The sequence below is a fragment of the Schistocerca gregaria genome, chromosome 4, assembly GCF_023897955.1.
Source record: "Schistocerca gregaria isolate iqSchGreg1 chromosome 4, iqSchGreg1.2, whole genome shotgun sequence".
Taxonomy (NCBI): Eukaryota; Metazoa; Arthropoda; class Insecta; order Orthoptera; family Acrididae; genus Schistocerca; species Schistocerca gregaria.
The window spans coordinates 346,177,662-346,200,046 of NC_064923.1; the positions used below are offsets into that span (position 1 = coordinate 346,177,662).

The window sequence follows — 22,385 nt, forward strand, 5'->3', positions numbered from 1 at the left end:
TTTAGCATGTTTATGACAATAATACTTGATTCAAATGCCACATATTTAACCTACGCTACAGTGTTGTGATGGAGTATTAAACTTCGTATTATTTCCGTTTACATTGATGGACAAAATAAAAATTATGTAGAGGAGTGAAATTTAATAATTTCGTTATTTACATCGTTATTACGATATAAAGTGAAAAAGATACGCATTGCAATTTACTGTTTATATTGCTAAGTGCGTAAATGATACTTTTTGAGATTGTAGCACGGTTAGTTAGACATACAAATGAAATGAAACAAACTACTGCAAAGTGACAGTGATTCGACAGTTTGTATTTTCCTTAACATTGCATCACGGTGCGCCTTGATGTAGACGCTCATCCTTTACAAATTATGCTGTATGCTAAGAAAAGATGATGCTGTCAGTTTCCAACGTGTCAACTACTTAGCAATTTGAGACAAAAACCCATGCAAGCGTAGCACATTAAATTCAAAAAAAAAAAAAAATGGTTCAAATGGTTCTGAGTACTATGAGACTTAGCATCTGAGGTCATCAATCCCCTAGAACAACTTAAACCTAACTAACCTAAAGACATCACACACATCCATGCCAGAGGCAGGATTCGAACCTGTGACCGTAGCGATCGAACGGGTCCAGATTGAAGGGCCTAGAGCCGCTCGGCCACACCGGCTAGCCATTAAATTACAGGTTCATCATACAGTAACTATGTAATTAAAAATTTTTGACAAACTGAGAAAATAGAGTGATCCTGTATATTTCACTTGCAACTGTGCAAGCCACCAAGGATATTTCATTACGCTTGTACAATACTTCGTGCGTTTTCTGCTGCTTCCATATCGTCAGTCCATATTTTCAAGAGAGAGGTGTGTAAACGTAATTTTGACAGCACTCCGTCTTCAAGCCACAAGTGGCCCATCGGGACCACCCGACCGCCGTGTCATCCACAGGTGAGGATGCGGATAGGAGGGCCATGTGGTCAGCACACCGCACTCCCAGTCGTTACGATTGTTTTCTTTGACCGGAGCCGCTACTATTCTGTCGACTAGCTCCTTAATTGGCATCACGAGGCTGAGTGCACCCCGAAAAATGGCAACAGTACATGACGGCCCGGATGGTCACCCATCCAAGTGCCGGCCACGCCCGACAGCGCTTAACTTCCGTGATCTGACAGGAACCGGTGTATCCACTGCGGCAAGGCCGTTGCCTTATTTTGACAGGAGCAACGGATTAGAGCGCTAAAATGTCAGGATCGAGAGTGTTGACGTATATGAATCAAAATTTACACCGTGGCAAACAAGTATGGTGCAAAATAAATAAATAAATAAATGTGAAGATCCAGATTCTGTAATTTTGCATCTGCTTCCAGTTAAATGGAAGGAATATGAGTTTACTTTCAGGATGTGATACTGTAAGGGGCAGTCAAATAAAATTAGACCAGTGGAAAAAGTAAATAAAATATTTACTATTTCAAAAGTTATCACCGTAACTTTTTATATACTTATCCAAACGTGAGAAGGTGAACAATACCAGTCATGTAAAAATGTTCGCGGTACACAGGCGTACAGCTCTTCATCCGAAGACAGCCACGAACACCTTTCCTCAGAGTTCCAAAAATATGGAAATCGCATGGGGAGAGATCGAAACTGTACAGAGGATGTGTAAGGGCTTCCCAGCGAAATTTTTGCAGCTTAGTCGAAACAACAGGCACGCCAGCTCCTGGAAAATCATGATGACCTTTTCTGTGATTGCAAGGGCCCGCTGCTCACTGACTTTATGTAACACGGCGGCAGAACTAGCGCATAGTGGTACGTGGACACGTCGTGAAAACTGAAGCGCGCCACTAAGTACAAACACCCAGGAGTGTTAATGGGCGGTATCTTTCTGTTGGAGGATAATGCCCGCCCGCATGTTGCCAAGTTTGCTTCGGAAACTTTGCAGAAGATAAGCTAGAACGCCCTTACAGGTCCCCATAAAGTCCCGATCTCTTACCAAGTGATTTCCATATTTTTGGAACCTTGAAGGAAGACTCGTGGCCGCTGATTTTCTTCGGACGGAGTGCTGCACACCTGGCTGCAATCATAGTTCCATAGACAACTGCAAATATTTTTCCGTGAAGGCGTTCACCGTGATATAAAAGTAGAAACTGTCACAGTGGTTACATTACTTCTGAAATAATAAGCAGTTTGCTTACTTTTAACCAACTGTCCCGTTTCCATTTGACTGCTGCTTACGAGGTACTTAAGTCTGTTAGCGTGGTCCCTGCAGCCCAGCTGCATTATCACAAAGCACTTGGTTCACGAGCGATAGGATTCAGCTACTAAACTCCGTGCAAAGCGAAAACCATTTGAACAGCGAAAGTCGTCGAGAACCGAAAGCACACAAGTCCAGTAAAGTCCGGGGTCGGTATGCTGCTAATCTTAAGCCGCGCGACGATCAGCTCCATAGGTCAGCAGCCACTGGCTGTTCGTGTGCGGCCGCGAGAGGTTCAGAGCGCTGAATTACTACCCCGCCGTTTCCAGTCTGGCAGAGTGTTACATCTGTCCCCAACAAGCCGTCTAGTTCTGTATGTTGTGATACTGAAATGAGTGCAGCATATCTCCCGGTGGTCTACACGCTCGACTGCCGGTGCTCTGCATACATTTTCAGACGGAACTGGTTGTTCCGCCTCCTTGCTTTGCCTCATGACGCGCTATGTTCTTTACTATCGGTAACACATTGGTCATCTTCATATTTTCGTTCAGGTACCGAGAGCCTCAATGGACACGACTATGTTTATTCATTTGTTGCTTTTCCAATCCCCATTGCGCTGCTACCGGTTATGAAAAGAGTGAGTGTTTTGGTCGTGTTTACGTGAATAGAGCAGCTGTAGTTCAGTGATACATGTTCAACTTGTCTTTTGCTTATATCCTAATACTACGCCTGCTATGAACTCAGAAAGGATCGACCGTAGTTATCACGGCGTAGTATTTCTGCTTTTTCTAGAAGCACAAAACACTGACAGCCCTGAGAGAGGGTGCCAGGGTTTGTTCTCCAGAACCGCTCCTCTCTCAGCTGCGAGTCTTTGTTTATTTACGCTTATGATCGCCTGCCACTTTAAAGTATGCACACTAAATGTAGGATCTCCTTATGGAAAAAATATCATGCCAGATTATTCCGTTAGCAGAGATGCGATCGGAACGAAGGTCGGCGTCACATGGGACCCCGCTATACCATGTGCATCTGCTTACATCTTTCAAACAAGAAAACCTTACATTAGAGGCTCGTGCATGTGTAATGGATTATAAATTTCGATTAAAATAACTATGTAATCGACATTTCAGCGAGATGAATAGTAGGCCCATCCGCCAGTCAACAGTAATTCTTTCACGAGCTCTGTGAGTTCGCTGTGTTGTCTCTGCTATTGCTACCAATTTTTTTAATTTCGCAAGGTCTATGCATCCGCATTTCAGATTTTTTCCCTTGTTAGTATGCATGTTTCTGATGTATCTTGGCATTTTCAGCTGATTTGAATTTTTAGTTTATTGCTGACAGTCAAAAAGGTTATACACGTTTTCAAGCGTTCGGCGCATTTTTATTTTCGAAAAAGATGGATCCAAGAATTTGCATAATATTTTGTTTGAAGAATGGAATAAAGTGCAGCACCGCATATGAATATGAGTAAGACAAGAGTAGTATAAACACTTCAACGACGGTCGAGAAGACGTTGAAGACGACGGCCGATCTGGACACCCTAGCACATCAGTTACTGACGACAATGTGAAAGGAGTAAAGAAAATAGTTCTGGAAAATCGCCGAACCACCATCAGAGAGCTTGCTGATGATTTCGGCATATTCTTTGGATCATTCCAAGCAATTTTTTGTATGTTCTAGGCATGAAATGTGCAGCAGGAAAATTTGTTCTGAAGTTGTTGAATTTCGACCAAAACCAACATCGCACGAGCATTGCTCAGAAATTGCCGGATAAAGTCGACAATGATCCATAAATTGTAAAGAAGGTTATAACAAATGTCGGAACATGGGTATACGGGTATGACGTGGAAACCAAGGTCTAACCGTCCCGATGGAAACTGCCCAAAGAACCAAGAACGAAGAAAAAAATACAAATTCGATCACATGTGAAGGCTCTTCTCAGTGGTTTCTTCGATTACAGTGGGATAGTGCATTATGAGTTCCTGCATTATGGTCGCATAATCAGTAAGGAACACTACCTGGAAGTTATGCGCCGTTTGCGTGAAGCAAACCGAAGAAAAAGACGAAAACTGTGGCAACATCAATCCATCATGATAATACTACCGCTTATACCTCGATGCTTGTTAGTGATTTTTTTGCAGCCACTGTATTCGCCGGACATGCCACACCCCCCATCCAACTTCCTTCTATTCCCAGAGGCTGAAGTGAATTGTGGAAGGACGTCGTTTTGCCACCGCTGATGAGGTAAAAACAGAATTGCTGAAGAGGTTGAACACCATAACGAAAAGTGAGTTTCAGAAGTGCTTCCAACATTGTAAAACGCGCTGGGTCAAGCGTATTGTACCCGCAGGGGATTACTTTGAAGCGGCAAACTTGATATTGATGAATAAACATTCTTTAAGAAAAACAAAATTTCCCGCTACTTTTTGATCACGCCTCGCAGTGTGCAAAGCCTTATCAACCGTGTCTGGCTGCACGCCGACAACACTACATCTGCATCTATATCCACACTCTTCAGTACGACTGTGAAGTCCATGGCAGAGGGTGCTTCTCATTGTGCTAGGATTAAGGGCTTCTTTATGTTTCATTCATGTATGGAGCTGGGGAATAATGAAGGTTTAAATGCCTCTCTGTGCGCTTTAATGAATTTAACCTTGTCCTCCGCTCCCCGCGGGACATATACGTAGGGGGCTGCAGCAAATACTTAGATTCATCACGCAGGTTCTTGAAAGTTTGTAAGTAGGCTTTCTATGGAAACTTGCGTCTATCTCCAAGAGTCTGCCAGTTCAGTTTCATCAGTATCACTATGACACTCTCCCAAGGGTCAAGCTAACAAAAATGGTTCAAATGGCTCTGAGCACTATGGGACTCAACTGCTGTGGTCATCAGTGCCCTAGAACTTAGAACTACTTAAACGAAGCAGAATTCGAACCTGCGACCGTAGCAGTCGCACGGTTCCGGACTGCGCGCCTAGAACCGCGAGACCACCGCGGCCGGCAGGTCAAGCTAACCGTGACCATTCGTGCTACCTTTCTCTATTTACGATCAATATCCTCTGTCAGTCCTGATTGGTGTGGGTCCCATACACTTGAGTAATATTCTAGGATAGGTCGCTCGAGTTGTTTGCAAGCATTCTCCTGTGTGGGCTGTTTGCATTTCCGTAGTATTCTTCCAACAAGCCGAAGTTTGCTACAACTCAGCCTCTGTGATCGCCCGTTTGGTACCCCTACAATTGATTGTATAGTCATAGGATTTAGGGCACTAGGTTTTGCGTAGTACACAATTTTACATTTTTGAACGTTTAAAGGAATTTGCCATCTTTGCACAACAACGAAATCTTATTAAACCTGAAATCTCTATCATGAACTTATTTTATTCGAGCTATTTCTGCGCAGTTCAGTACCAAGAATAGAGGATCAAACAAAATCTGAATCTGTGATCTGAGGCCTGCCCAGCTTACACGCTGCTTCAGTGGTTCTCAACTGTTGTGACGGATGCGATCGTTGGAGGTCCACGATATTTCGGCGATCGGATCGGGCAGTACACTCCAGAGCCATGGAAGCAGTATTAGAATCAATCGCATTGGTAAAACGTTCAGGCTGTGGTTCCCAATCTTTTTGGTCCCCGCCGTCCTTAATATTGTACGGCAGAGTTTTTCCACAGTAGTCTAAGTCATAACGTTCTCTGCCAATAACATGACAAATATCAACAATGCACAATCACCTCTAATGTATTCACGTTGCAAAAATGTTTAGGTTCACCAACCCTTGCCATAAAAATGCCGAATTCGAGGCTGTAGAAGTCAGATGTTAGCATTCAGCGATGTTTTATGGGATATTCACATTGATGATGACTGACAACCGTTCGAAAGTAGGTCGAATAGATTCTCTGAATGCGAAAAACTTGGCGTTAGCTGTATTAGGCAGAGATGTTCTGCCTGTTAGTGGCATACGAAAATTTGTATCGAACAGAGACCTCGAACCCGGATACCCCACTTATTGCACGGATAGCCTAATGGAAGAGCAACCACTCGCGATAAGCGGGAGATTCGGGTTCGAGTTCCGGTCCTGCACAAATTTTCACGTCTCCAGCAGGTAGAACATACTAATTAATACGGATGATGCCAAGTTGTTCGTATTCAGCGAATTTCTTTTCATCTTATTGAATAATTTTCGGGGCAACTCCTCGCTTAGGCAAAGAGTATTCGCTGCAACAAAAAAGTAATTAGGTTTATGTGTGGTGTTCATCTTACATGCATCTATTTAAGCAGCTGGGAATGTTAACCGCAGCCTCACAGTACATTTATTCACCTCTGAAATTTGTTATTAAGAATCTAAATTTGAGAGTAATAGAGATATTTACAAGGATATCATTAAAAAGAAAAATAATCTACATTCCCCTTTAATGAATCTAACTTTGGCACAGAAAGAAGGGAGATATCTGTCAGGCACTTTATGTATTTCGGGAAATAATCGAAAATTTTTGTTTCTGCAGATTGAATTCCTTTCTGAGTCACTGGCAGCTTTAACAGTGGGTAACAAAAGTCATTTTGCGTCAAATGTTGTAGGTGTGGACATAACAATTCTTCCCAAATTGCGGGCAGATTATTCATGTTCAGTTTCATTAGGGAATGCATGCATGTCCGAAGCAGTATTGCATGGTACTTGTTCACATGTGTGCATGTCCAAAGGAACACTGCATCGTATTTCTTCAAGTTCGTGCATGTCTGAAGGAACATTGCACCTTACTTCTTCAAAACAAAGGCATTGCAGTGCTGTATTTATAGCCCGATACCCCGCCTGCGTCTTGCAAATAAAATGTTTCCCCTGTATGGGAATAACATTAATGGAATGTATGATTACAGGTATGACGACATCGGAAGTTTGGGTCTGGCCGTAGGTAGTGTCTGGCTACCCAAATGTTCAGCCGACCGCTAGCGCTAAGTGGGAAATCCCGGTTCGAGTCACAGTGTGGCAGAAATTTTCCGTGTCGTCAATCTGGTAAACGGCTGATGGTTGCCTATATTCGCGACGGGGAATATTTTCATGTATTTCATAGTGGCTGTGGTTTCCACAATGCCTATTCTCTGGACACCCATGCATGTCGGAATGAACAATGCATCGTAATCTAGAATAACATGGGCATCGCAAAATTGTATTCTGTTGTATCTTCTAATGAAATGCGCAGCCAACTTCCAGACGTCGAGCGGAAGTAAACACGAAAATATAAACACCACACAGATAACCAGTGTACTGAAGTTATAGATGGCGGAAGACACGAATCGAATGAGAACTAACATAGGACGATATTTGTAACAACAATGTTTTAAAAAATGGCTCAAATGGCTCTAAGCACTATGGGACTTAACATCTGAGGTCATCAGTCCCCTATACTTAGAACTACTTAAACCTAACTAACCTAAGGACATCACATACATCCATGCCTGAGGCAGGATTCGAACCTGCGACCGTAGCAGCAGCGAGATTCCGGACTGAAGCGCCTAGAACCGCTCGGCAACAACGGCCGGCTTATCACCTGAGACATTTCAAGCTTTGTACAGCCGCCTTTGTCGTCGATGATGTGTCTGTGACCAGCAGTCCAGATGGTACTATTATTGTGCGTAGAGAGTTAAAAAGGATGGGGTAAAACAGTAGAGCAGCTACTCATAGCCACACGTTTCTGTAATCAGTGTTAAGTAACACTTGATGTAGTGCAAAGAGCAACGACAGTGGGCAGTGGCTGACTGGGAAAAAGTGATTTGGAGTGATGAATCATGCTATATCCTGGGGTATTCCGATGGATGCATTTGGGTCCGGCGAATGCTTGGAGACTTAACTGCCATCATGTGTAGTGAAATCAGTGAAGTAAGGAGGAGGTGGTATTGCGAAATAGGGTTAATTTTTGTTTTTAGTGTTTGGTCCCCTTATTGCGCTTAAGAAAACAGGATATGAACACATTTTAGAGTATCGTGTAATACCTACAGTAGAGGAACGGTCCGGAGACGGTAACTGCTTCTATCAACACGACAGTACACCTTGCCGTAAAGCAGCATCTGTGAGGAAATGGTCTGTCCCTGAAATGGAGTGGTCTGCCAGAGTTCCTAATGGAACACTTCTGGATGAGGTAGAACGTTCAACATCAGTACCATATCTGGTTTTATCTTAAGGAGGAATGGTCTGTCATTCCTCCACAGACATTCAGACAAGCCATTGAAAGTGTCCCCAGTAGAAATGAAGCTGTTGTAGAGACGAAGGAAGGGCACACCCCATGCTAATGCCCACCTGCAGGTGCCCGGGTACTTTTGATCAGATAGTGTTCAAATGGTTCTGAGCACTATGGGACTTAACATCTATGGTCATCAGTCCCCTAGAACTTAGAACTACTTAAACCTAACTAACCTAAGGACATCACACAACACCCAGTCATCACGAGGCAGAGAAAATCTCTGACCCCGCCGGGAATCGAACCCGGGAACCCGGGAGTGGGAAGCGAGAACGCTACCGCATGACTACGAGCTGCGGACGATCAGATAGTGTAATCCCTTTATGACTGACAAGGCAAGGTAGAAGGAAGGCGACAATGTAACATCTCCAATAAGCCCGTGACTTGTGAAGCAATCTGGTGTTCAAACCAACCTTTCAGTCGTGGGCTACATTAAAATAATCAATGAAAATCTCTCAAGCAGCTCCGTCGGAGCCGGGCCTCCTCAACAATTTAATTTCTTAATGAAACATTATTTTTCCGTTCAAAACTTTGTTGTCTAATAGTGTGGAGTTGTAGTTGTATGTGACAACGTAAAATAATAAAGATGATGACTTGCTCCTCTTAAAGGGGAAAGAGCGCAAAAACCTTGCTGAAATTGCCCATCTATTAAAGCCGCTCCTTACTTACCAACCGCCAAGAAATGACACTGTAACATGCACTCTATCTTATTTACTTGGACGCAAACAGCCAGGAAGGCAACAGTGTCGGACAGGTCCTCGCACAAAGGAAGGGTTAGTAAAGTACTCGACATGATGGTAGCAGTCTTCTGCTCTCGAGTGCCCAGCCATTCGCTGACATATTGACCCGTCATTTCTTGGCACTAGTTACAACGATGTTAATTGCTCCCTGCTGTAGGATTTGGCTCCCCCAGCGACAACACTACCGCGGCTTAATTGTCGGGCACTGCGCGAGACCTCACGGCTCATCACGGACGCTACATCACGTGTGCTTGCTGATTTATCCCCCCAAATTATACGCCGGCAGTAACGCATCACAGCGTAATGGGCAACAGGCTGAAGTCGCCGGCCGCAGATTAACACTGGCGCACCACCCCGTCGTTGATACAAACGCTTCAAGTGGCAGACTTCCCGGCGGCAGGGCTGTGTGCAGACGCTGCGGTAACGAGATGGCCGGTAATAGGCCACCGCTTGGACACGCCTGCCATCTGGCGCCGGAAACGGCAGCTGGCGCCGGGGACCTGCGACTATGGATTTGAGCACGAAACAAATTATTCTACCTCTGTTAGTTCACGTATAATAAGGCTGATGTTTTAATTGTCACCTCCATTTTTTTATTTATTTATTTACTTTTCTTTAAGCAACATAACTGCAGACTTGCTACACATCGATATCTTCGCGCCACACTGCCATAGCACTCCGCCAGAGCCCATGATTAGTTTCTAGCCGGCTCGCGAAAGAAATTCTTGGGGCAGAGAGTGTTACAGAAAAACAACCCATGCCGACGCGATCAGTCATCGCAAGTACTTTTGGACACGTTTGCTGATGTGATTGTGGGTATTAACACACTAAATTTCGAACACTCGAATAAGCTACCTGTAGTTAAAAATCGCGAAGTTACTCCTAATTAATATTAGAAAGGAAAACACTTCCTGATGTTCTGTGAAATTAGATTCATTTATTCACAAACCGGCTTTCGGCTTCTCAGGTGACTTCGGGTGACAATTGGATACGTCACTACAGCATTTAAACTCACAACATAAGAAAATTCAATTTACAATAGAGATGGGAGGGTCTTCTATAAATTTTTTGGGCGTTAATATAGATATTAGTACAAGAAAACACAAATTTAGCATTTACAGAAAAAAACATAGGTACTGATACAGTAATCTCTGCAAGTTCCCAGCACCCACACAGCCACAAACATGCAGCTTTCCAGTCAATGGTGCATCGCCTCATATCTGTTGCATTATCCAAATCAGCCTTTCAAACAGAACTACAAACGGATAAACAAATTGCTTCTAGCAGTGGCTATTGCACTGCTGCCATGGATAATATTTCTACGGAAAAAAAGGAATTAAATAACACCACTTCCGTACACTGAACAACAGCTACTCAATAGTTTCAAAGCCTGGTGCAAAATTCCATATATTGGCAACATTTCAGACACTCTTGCAAAAAGTCTCGCAACTAAAACTTGAGCCCGCATCTCGTGGTCGTGCGGTAGCGTTCTCGCTTCCCACGCCTGGGTTCCCGGGTTCGATTCCCGGCGGGGTCAGGGATTTTCTTTGACTCGTGATGGCTGGGTGTTGTGTGATGTCCTTAGATTAATTAGGATTAAGTAGTTCTAAGTTCTAGGGGACTGATGACCAATAGATGTTAACTCCCATAGTGCTCAGAGTCATTTTTTAACTAAAACTTGAATTTTATAATATCAGTAACATATCGAAATTTTTATTCAGAGTTAAAGACAAACTGCAACACTTGACATAGAGTGGTGTATGTAAAATCGCTTGGAAGCAGTGTGTAAAAATGTGTATTGGTCAGGCAGGCAGAGCTGTGGAACTTGGCTGCGAGAATATCCGAGATGCTGGCTATTGAGGAAGAAATATTCGATCTTTGCTGATCACCTTTTAGCAGAAAACGTATGATGTAGAGTGTGAAGTTTTACATCCTATCAAAAAAATAAGCAGAAACGTGACCCTAGTGCAAATACCGGAAATCAACAAACACATGGCATATAATGTCTGCCAAATATTAAACAATCAGCCTCAGTTTCCTTTTTCTCCTTTGTTAAATTAAATTTTCCTTCCAAATACTAAATTCAAACTGTTAACTTCATTTTATTTCTCATCACATGTTTTATGTATCTCCAAATAAAAACTCTGTTTTCCACCCCTTTTTTACTTAATCTAATTATTGTACTATTTTCTTACGTAAACTGTCAGTTCTGTATCTTCCGTACGAATAATATCTGTGTATATCGCACATCCTGTTTGTCTATGTTTCCGACATTCAGTTGTCATCTGAAAATGACCCGAGTAGCCAAAAACCGGTCCTTGAACGAATAAATATAATTTTGAGAACATTAGGAAGCGTTTTCCTTTTTAATATTATTAACATGTTCTGCCAAGCAATGACGAAAAATTCAGTTCATATTACTCCTAATTCATTGTTGACTGGAATGGCCTTCCTCATTTTTATGTTTTGTTTTTCTATCACCTCTCGTATTAACGTTAACAAATAGTCTTGCCTTTCATCATGATGAACGTTCTACTGAGTACAAAAAACAATACTTACATAGATTGTTTGTGTGCGTCAAAGGTAACTGTTTTGGTTACATAAAAGAGCAGCAGTTACTCGAGCATCTAATATTTATTAATTCTAAAATGCATTTTGTAGGGATCTAAAATGCACAATGGACTACCACTGAATGATGTGCGGCACTAAATACGTGCAAAACAAACAAAACCATTTTTATAGGCAATGTAAAACAGTGTTTTCAGTTCTACTGACTTCCTAAAACTTAAATTTATGTTCGATATTAAAATATTTCTTTCATTGAGAAACACTTTCGTTTTCGCATTCTCATCAGATGGATTCTGATTCTCTGGGACAGTTAAGCTACTCATATTCCTCTACTTTTTCCCAGGTCGATCGTTTTAGTCAGCTTTATGCCCATTTCTCTTCTTTCTGCATAAAAGTAAAGTAATATTTTGCGAGGAAAGCAGCAGTGAGAACATAAATCAAACATTTCCCTCCATAACGTATCTATCTGGAAACATGCAATATCAAATACTGATCAACTATGAAACAACGTACTGACGTGATTTAAAAAATATAAAAGTAGCTAAAAGTACACAAAAGTTCTTTTCTTTCTGCACCAAAATTAAAAGCAATAATAGCAATAAATTCTATACAAGTGAAGAAAAGTACGCAGTCAACAGCGTGATACTTAAAATGAAAAATGTAATTTTTATAGATCCTGTGCTGGCATTTTATCGCCCTAAACACATTTTATATTTAGAGAAACCAACTTTGTTGCAATCACAGACTTATTTATTCGATCAGTTTCCCTGAAATGTTTTAAATAATGCTAAATGTTACTTTTGCGAGGAATGTTGAGTATGATATTCGCTGTGTGTCATTAATAGTTCTAAATGAGACCTATCATCTTTATAAAGAGAAAACTTAAACTACTACTTGAAACTTAACTCACTTCTGTTTTTGCTAGCAAAAGAAGAGGGTTTATTCTCACAAAGCATAAATTTATTACACCAGAAAAAACGTCTGAAGAGAACATCGTAATTGGTCAGTGTTAAGTGAATAAGATCTGTCCTTTAGAAAAAATATATATAAATGAAGGGTGAAATGACAGACGTTCTAGCTGTCAATTTTCAAGTCATTCGGGTGAATTGAAAAACTGGATCTCTTTTTGTAAATAACTTTTTTGTATCCAAAAAAATTGAGAAAGTATCTGATACCAAAGAACTTTGGGACCCTCGCATCATGGATAAAAATAATGAGACAAATTAGAGAATATACAATTTATTAAGAACATTCTAGGTTCCATACCATGGACCTTACTGGTTCTAAGCGTCAATGAGAAATTTTTTATTTCATGGCACAATATTTTATTTGTGACCTTAGAAACTCAGATACACAGCAGTAACATTCAACTAGTAGAATTGTAATCAACAAAAACCATTTCTCATATCTTTTTCATTTTCTACATGAGCGTAAGAAAAGTAACTTCAGGAAAAATCTTCCACTATTGACTTCTCTTCCTTGCACAACTTCATTGTTATTACCAAGTGCTGCAAGGTTTACTGTAGAACTCCTTGTACAATTGAGGAAGAAATGGATTTTCATAAAATTTGTCAGACAAAAGGTTTTTGTCTGTGCGCTACTCCCACTTTCTTTACTTTTCTTTAAATCAAACTATCTACTTCAATTACAAAAACGATTTGTTGACACAAAGAAAAGCTTACATGCACTGTGCTTACCACACAAACTATGGATCGGGAGGCATGTGATAGCATGTCAGTATAATGTAGAACTCCGAGCACAACAACAGGGATTTTTCGGTTCAAACTCCTGAGTTCTATTGGTGTTAGAAAGGATGAAGTGTTTTGGATAGCCCTTGAAGTGGAGATCATTTGTAAAATCAACAGAAGGATAATTCTACAGTACAGGGACAAAGTGTGAATATTACATCAAGCAAACGGAGAAAACCGGTTGTTTCTTTTTGCATTGCATGCGGTCTGTGGTGCGCCTTGAGCTGCTTATGAAGGCACCATTTGGCTCAAGAGCGGTTCCTGACCAAACCCGGAAAAATGTTTTCACCGTTTTTTCTCCGTCAGCAGACGATGTCTAAATAACTAAAAGCAACAAATTTATCTAATTTTAATGGTATGTTCTCTAAGCATTTATCTAGAAGTGCCATCGTTCCGTTTTCAAAAATCTTTATCCTTGTAGGGAAACACCCTATAAGCATGGTTTTTCGGTACCAATATACAACCGTGGGTTCCGAGATGGATATGCACAGAAAATGCTTGAAATTTTTACGATATGTTTGTAAGATACCGATATCGAACGACTTTGAAAATTTCCTTGATATCTTCAACCGTTTCCCAGATAAAGTAGTTCAGAATTACCGTACTTGTACACCTAAAGTACGCACGTAAAGTTCGGAGTGAGTTGGAAACGTAGTTTCTAAACTCTTTTAGCTCGGATAAATATGCTGTAATGTGTGTCCGTTATCTTACAGGAACCCCATGTTGTAGTTCTGAAGTACTGGCAACATTTTTACACACGTAAAATCCAGTCTGAAGGGTGAAATTAGTTTTGCTTTATTTTTGATTCACGTAAGTAAACTACCACACTTTTACTGACCCATAAAGCTCGTTTCATATGAGTGACATGCCCTGCTGTAGCCGACAAAAGAAAGGAACCAGCAGATAGATGCTCCCATAGGAGTATTTTTCCGCTGGTCGACTAAACGGAGGAAAAAACAGCTATGATAACTACTGCAGCAAGCGTTACGGGCTAAATGGAGGAGACTTCGATGCATGGCGCTTGGAACTCCAGAGGGAAGCACTGTTTAGCACAAAGACCATGCGCCAACTAGTAATGTATGTTTCAAACATTCTCACCATGGTTTGGCATTTGCAACAAGCCTATGCACATGCAACAGACTACTGAGAGCTTAACAGTAGGGCTGAGTGTAGTACCATACAACACTTATCAGTCTTTGACCCCCTAGCCAGCCCTGCAATAGAAATTTTTCTTACTCCGCTTTGAAATGATCGCATTCACTTTACGTGTGCTGCAGTCTTTGTCTTAAATTACAAAAATTACTCTGAAAAAGTAAAGTTTTTCGAAGTGTGAATAACTGTTCCAAACTACAACATTATCATGTACTGGGGAACAAACACTCTATTCCAGTTTAAAAGTGTTGCAATCGTAAAAGTCTTCTCAATAGTTTGTTTACTAATCTATATTTTGCTACAAACAATAATCAGTAAGTGAACCAAATTAAGAAAAAGTATTTTTAAAACCCAACTACAAGTTAAAAACGAGTCAAAACAGAAGCTGTAGGCAAGTAATACAAATTCCCATTCTCGAGACATGAGTAGTTTTTAAGGAATTAGAGGAACAGTGGTTGGGTTGAATGAATGAACGAGAATGGGCAAACTAGAGTTGATAGCTGTAATCACAGCGTTGACAGCCAATAATCTCTTCAGTGCATATGCAAACCAAGCTCGAACTCTTGCTGAAATCAGCGAGATATTGCGAGTAATAATGTTAACGAATAGTACTGTGTGGTAAAGTTTAGATTTTGGGTCTGACGGGAGAGCATAATCCATATAGTTGTCATGAACTTTGTGTCCGATGGCGTAGTGCTCAGCGCATCTGCCTAGTAAGCAGGGAGCCTAGGTTCAAACCCCGTTTCGATACAAATTTTAAAACTGCCCCATTTATATAAACCAATGCCCCCTGTCAATTAATGTCTTTAATTACCTTATGTCTTCATTCATAGCGGCTGTTCTTCCTGAAAAAGCATATATATATATATATATATATATGTGTGTGTGTGTGTGTGTGTGTGTGTGTGTGTGTGCGCGTGTGTGCGTAAGATCAGTTTGGATACCACAGAAATGTATTAACATGCAAGGCAATACTGGTCCTAAGACTTACCTTAGATAATGTTTGCACAATGATAACACGAATTCTTTACAGAAGAAACTGGTAAAATCCGACCTTGGAGAAGATCAACCACGATTTCGAAGAATTGTAGGAACATACTAGACTATACTGACCCTAAGACTTCACTTAGAAATTAATTTAAGGCAAGGCAAACTTAGGTTTACAGCATTTGTAGGCTTAGAAAAAATACTATATGGAATGCTCTCTTTCAAATTCTGTAAGCAGCAGGGATAAATTACAGGGACCATAAAGCTCTTTACAATTTGTGCAGAAACAAGAAGGCAGTTATAAAAGTCGAGGGGTATGAAAGCGAAGCAGTGGTTGAGAAGGCAATGAGACAGGGCTGTAGCCTATCCACGATGTTATTCCATCTCTACACTGACCAAGCAGTAAAGGTCTGCAACGAAAAAAATTGGAGTAGGAATTAATGTTCAGGTATAAGAGATAAAAACTCTGACGTTTGCCAATGACATTGTAATTCTGTCAGAGACAGCAAAGAACTAGGAACACCAGTCGAATGGAATGGGCAATGTCTTGAATGGTGGATATATAAAGAACATCAACAAAACCAAAACAATGATAATTGGATGTAGTCAAATGAAACCCGGTGATACTGAGGGAATTAGAGTAGGAGACGAGACATTTAATATATAGATGAGTTTTGCTAATTGGGCAGCGAAGTAGCTAATGATGGCCGAGAGGATATAAAATGCAGATTGTCAATGGCAAGAAAAGCGTTTTTGAAGAACAGAAATTTGCTAACATCGAATTTAGATTTTAGGAACTCTTTTCGGAAAGCATTTGTATGACGTGTAGCCATGTTCGGAAGTGAAATGTGGACGATAAAGAGTTTAAACAAGAGTAGAACCTTTTGAAATGTGGTGATATAGAGAAATGATGAAGATTAGATGGGTAGATAACGTAACTAATTAGGAGTTAGGGAACAGAATTGGAGAGACAAGAATTTATGACACAACCTGACTACAAGACAGAATCTGTTGAGGACGTATTCTGAGACATCAAGGGATCAGTTTAGTATTGGAAGGGAATGTGGAGGTAAAAATTATAGAAGAAGACCAAGAGATGAATACAGTGAACAGATTCAGAAGGAAGGAAGTTGCAGTAGGCTTTCACAGGATATACTAGCATGAAGAGCTGCATCAAACCAATCTTAGACCTGAAAACATGTTCATCTAACAGTGATACGACGCCTTTCATGCTCAGTTATCTTCAACTGCCAACAGCTGCCAGGGAAGAGAATGTTGTTTCGAGTTCCAGCGGAGGCATGAAGAGAACGGCTAGCGGGCGGCACACATCCCCTAAGTGAACTGAAACTCATTTAGTCTGGTAGGTTCCCGGAGTTCTGCGATCAAGCGAACACCCTCCCTCGCAAGGAAACAGTAGCACCACTCAAATTAGCCAGAGGATTAGCCAGTTTCCATTCATTCCCAGCGCAGCATGTGCGGAGATGACTGTACTGTTTGTGGACTGTTCTACGTTTGCCGTGATACAATGAACTAAATTTCTGTCGCTAAATGTTGACTCTAGGTGATTGACTGAAGGCCCATCGTGCCACATTTAAGTGTTAGTTTTCATTTGATTAATCTCTTGAAAGATATGTTCCCATACGGACAATTTCTCCAATAAATAACTGACTAAGCGCTCGTAAATCAAGTCTACTAATCCCCATCAATCAGCTGCAACTTGATGATCAATGCTTATTAAAATATACGAACCACTTCGCTCAGCAATGATGTGATTCGGAAAGGAGATTTCTAGAGAATACCAAAAAATACAGAAATAGTTTGTGGAAAACGTATTGTAAACATCTTACGTCTACAGCTTTGCATTTTGTACATAATCATCATTCAAACTCAATCACCAGTCTTAAAAAGATGATGATGATGATGATGTTTGGTTTGTGGGACGCTCAATTGCGCGGTCATCAGCGCCCATACAAAGTCCCTGTTTTTACACAATCCAATTATATTGGCAAACCCAAACTAGCCACTATCACGAATGTTGATATGAAGAGTACAACAGAAACACCCAGTCCCCCAGCAGAGAAAATCCCCAACCCGGTCGGGAATCGAACCCAGGACCCTGTGATCTAGAGACAGTAACGCTCGCCACTTGACATCGAGCTGTGAACTGAAGTAGGTGAGAAATACCGTCTACATAAAGTGCTGCCACCTCTTTACGCAAGCAGCCGAGAACAAGGACTTGAATTTCTTCGAACAAAGACCGAAAAGGGTGTCGCAGCGATTAATTTACTGATGGGAGAATTGTGGTTGACACACCGTCCCCGCCGGCCTCTGTGGCCGAGCTGTTCTAGGCGCTTCAGTCTGAAACCGCGATGCTGCTACGGTCGCAGGTCCGAATCCTGCCTCAGGCATGGAAGTGTGTGATGTCCTTACGTTAGTTAGGTTTAAGTAGTTCTAAGTCTAGGGAACTGATGACCTCAGATTTTAAGTCCCATAGTGCTTAGAACCATTTGAACCATACCGTCCGACCGCCTAGATTTAGAGAAAGAAACTTTCACTCTGCAGCGGAGTGTGCGCTGATACGAAAGTTCCTGACAGATTAAAACTGTGTGAGTTCGAATTCCCGTCCGGCACACAGTTTTAATCTGTCAGGAAGTTTCGTATCAGCGCACACTCCGCTGCAGAGTGAAAGTTTCATTCTGGAAACATCTCCCAGGCTGTGGCAAAGCCATGCCAATATACTTTCTCCCAGGAGTGCTAGTGCTGTTTCGAAGTTTCTGTGAAGTTTGAAGGTATGAGATGAGGTCCTGACGGTAAAGCTGTGAGGGCGGGTGGTGAGTCTTGCTCGGGTAGCTCAGTCGACAGACTTTAACCATCGAAACCATCGAAACTCAATCACATTCCAAAGGTGCTCCCTCTAACGGCGGCGACAGGTCATAGACTTCAGGCGGTCGTTGGTTATTTACTACCCGCGGGACACGTATTTAATGTACGTTATGACACTCTCACTCTCCGCGTGCTAGATTGAGGGCTGGGACTGCTTAACGTCCGGGCACTCGCAGCTGCCCTCTATATGAGCAATACATCGAAACGATGGACCAGTCAACATACCTCCTTCGCGGTTGTCTCCTGTATATCGACATTCATTCTCGAATACAGCTATGTGAACTCGGGTCTACACGCAACGCATCCGCCGAAGGCAAACAATTTTTATACCATCGTCTGTGGGCTGTGCTGCGTAACGTGGTAGAAACCAAGTTCTCAATCCTCCATTGGCCACGAGTGTGGGAAACGAAACGCCACCACTTTGCCAACAGCGGTGCGCACTACGTAGTATCAAGTCACCAACAAAAAATATGCGACGAGGCACCCACAGCGTCCACGCTGTCAGATTAACGGGCTCCCCCCTATGCCCTGGCTGTCGCCTCCTGGACAGCGTTTAATATCGCTTCATGTACGTATCGTCGTCCGGCTTTTGGCAACGACACGAAAGATATTAGTTTGTTAGCTCCACACCATTCCTGTTGTGACTCAACACCCCCCCCCTCCCCCCACATACACACAAAATATCATGGTTCAAGGGAATGACCATCGAATACATCTTCGGCGAAATGGGGGAGACTGGAGGTAACTGCGGAACGCTCGTGGCGCCCTCGAACGCACGCTGGGGAACTGCACGCTTATCGCAAATTATTTACGCACTGTTTTCGTTAACCCCCACCCTAGGCGGGCAGTAAGAGGTTCAGTTTGACGTTTCATGCAGAGCCACATTGAAGGCAGAATGTCCTGAAATATGAGCAGTGAGGAAGGAAAGAGACTGGCTGAAAGTTGTATTCACTGAGACATTAGCAATGCAGAATGAGCCATTTATAATAATTTTTGTACGGCATCATTTCGCGAAAAAAGATTCTTTTGCTTGGAGTAGCGCAAGTAATATACTAACGCTATTTTTGTTTATCCTGTGAATAACTTTTTTTTAATATTATGTTTTAGAGTATACTTATTTCTACAGATTTATTGACCGTAATCATGTTTTCATTAGAAACTGCAGCACTCTAGATCCTATAGCCTTGCTGGAATATTTAGGAACAGTTAGGAGCAAAGTTTGAAGAGGGATAGCTTATTTTTTGTGGTAGGGTAAAGGTGGCGGTGCCAAGTAGGGATAGCTTTGATATTTATTTCATTATTTCTTTAGGATTAAACTTAACTATCTACATAGTTAGGCGAAAAATGTGGAAAAGCGCGGGAAAGAAACGGTGAAGCGCTTGCCAGGAAAAGAGGACGTGAAAGTACATAGATTGAGATGAATTTGGAATAGTTCCTTTGATAATGACGCAGCCGACTTCTATATCAGTCTGTATACATCGAAAGCTTTTGTTCCCTTTATATTGCTTCCTTGATTTAATTATTTTAATTTTCCTTGCAAGCTGTAGGTGTGGGTGGAACGATGAAGATAGGGAACTGAATGCTGACAGTGATTAATAACTCACAAATGGTTGGTAAGTATAGTTGATGTTCACTATTCTGCGTGTAGTTGTTACGTTAATGACCGTCATCTTGTTAGAGGCTTCCGTCTAGTCATTTATATTTACTTACAGATTCTGCACTACATTCACGTGTTGTTCAAGAAATAATAGGCAGTCTCTGTTGCAAAATGGTTTTTATTTATTTTATTTGTAACGATTTTCACTCCGACATATGAAGGAAAAAATTTTCCTTAGTACAGATTTACGAGCCAGGAGTCAGCTATAAAGCTACGTTGTCAGCTAATAAAATAAGTGGGAAACCACGACCCGAGATATGAAAACTGTGTAGCCAATTACAAACTCGGATAAAAACACTCAAAGACCACTGGCAAGAGCACAGAACGTCCCAAAATTACTAAAAATGGCACGTCATCCAATAAAATTTTCAGGACATATCCACCTGGAAATAAATAAGATTATGTTTCAAGGCGAAGAGCGGTAAGCGGAATAAACATAAGAAACAACGTAAATGACGTTGGAGATAAAGGAACAAATACTGAGGTCTAAGAGACCTCGGTTCATACAGTATATGAGTGATAAAAGGAATAAAATCGTACAAAAGTCACACATTTCCTATGTTTATTCGTACTCGTTCTTGACACAGGATATGTTTACAACATAGGCAAGGTGAATAAGCGTCCTTACGGCACACGTTTACGACTGCTTCTACAGAGCTATGAATCAAAGTGACCGACACCGTACGCCGCCAGATGGGAAAACAGAAAATGCGTTTACAGAGTAATGGTAGACTTAGATCTAGTATATAAGATAAAAACAAGGAAGCACAACTAAACAATGTCACCGTATAAAGCAAAGCCACGTGTGCATAGACATTATTTAAAAAAATAACATCATAGCCTCGAAATAACCCTGGTTATTACAGGTCAGTTGTTCGTTGAGCAGGCCTGAGCTCTTAAAATAGACTATTTTCGAAATTTCAAATTCTTCCCGGGGGGCTCATCTTTTTGACTTTTTGTACAACATGCAAAATATCAAGAACATTTGTAGATGGTGGGCGATGGCAAGAAGTTTTCAAATGTTGCGCGAAGGGAGAATATTTCTTAAGCTGCCGTTATTTGTTGTTCGCATACTTACTATATATAGGGTGATTCACGAAGATACAAAACTATTTTAATATGTTATTCTACAAGTAAAACTAAAGAAGAAAGTTCATATAAACGTAGGTCCGCAAATGTTTAGTTACGGAGTTACGGCTGATAAAAGATTTTGCCTGAAATTTAGCAACTTCGCTACTATGAAGCCATCGCCAAACTGCACGAGGTTAAAGAAAAGCATGATTTCCATTTATTTTGTTGTTATTGGTCTGGTAAATATAATAAAACATATACCAGACGTGTATTTGCAGTAGTTTTCCAGAACATCCAGAGAAGGGAAGATTATTATACAAGTAAATTTGTTTACTTTCCATTAAGAATGTAGATACGTTTATGTCATTGTTTGCTACCGTTAGTGAGTTGTTTCAGTCGGTTCCTAACCTTGAAACGAGTTAGTTTTCTGTATTGTTCAGTGAAAGAACATAACAGCAACAGTGTATTTAAGTCAAACCATACAGGAACTGCTGTAGTATGTAGATTATTTATGAAATAGGGAAGTCTTTCAAATTTTTAATACCATAATTTTCCAAAATTAAATTCTTTACAACTTCTGTTGAAAACTTTGTTAGTTGTCTGGAATTTGAAAGACAAATTAGACCAAGTAGCTAATAAACTAAAAATTTTACGAAAATTCTTCTTTGCTTCTGGCGTGTTTTCGAATTATGACCTTTTTTGATCCAATGTGTAGCTATCGAGATATTTCAATGTCTTCAATTAAAATGAACATTCTCTATACGAGAGTCATTCCATAATTCATGCAACTATGGCACAGAGTGAAAACATGTAGCATCAACGTAATCATAGTAAATACATTCGAAAACCGACGGCCGGCCGCTGTGGCCGAGCGGTTCTATGTGCTTCAGTCCGGAACCGCGCTGCTGCTACGGTCGCAGGTTCGAATCCTGCCTCGGGCATGGATGTGTGCTATGTCCTTAAATTAGTTAGGTTTTTGTAGTTCTAAGTTCTAGGGGACTGGTGACCTCAAATGTTAAGTCCCATAGTGGTTAGAGCCATTTGAGCCATTTGAATTTGAAAACCTGAACCAAATAGTACCGACAGACAGCGACCGCATGCGAGGATGGCTGAGTACCAACGCATGAAACATTCAATGTGAGCTTGGCCATGATGGAT

The 22,385-nt window shown here is 41.2% G+C and overlaps 1 pseudogene; it reads right to left on the reverse strand.

The window, feature by feature from the left end:
* Positions 1-1,096: 1,096 nt before the first annotated feature.
* On the reverse strand, positions 1,097-1,214 carry LOC126268456 (5S ribosomal RNA; annotated as a pseudogene).
* Between the last annotated feature and the right edge of the window lie 21,171 nt (positions 1,215-22,385).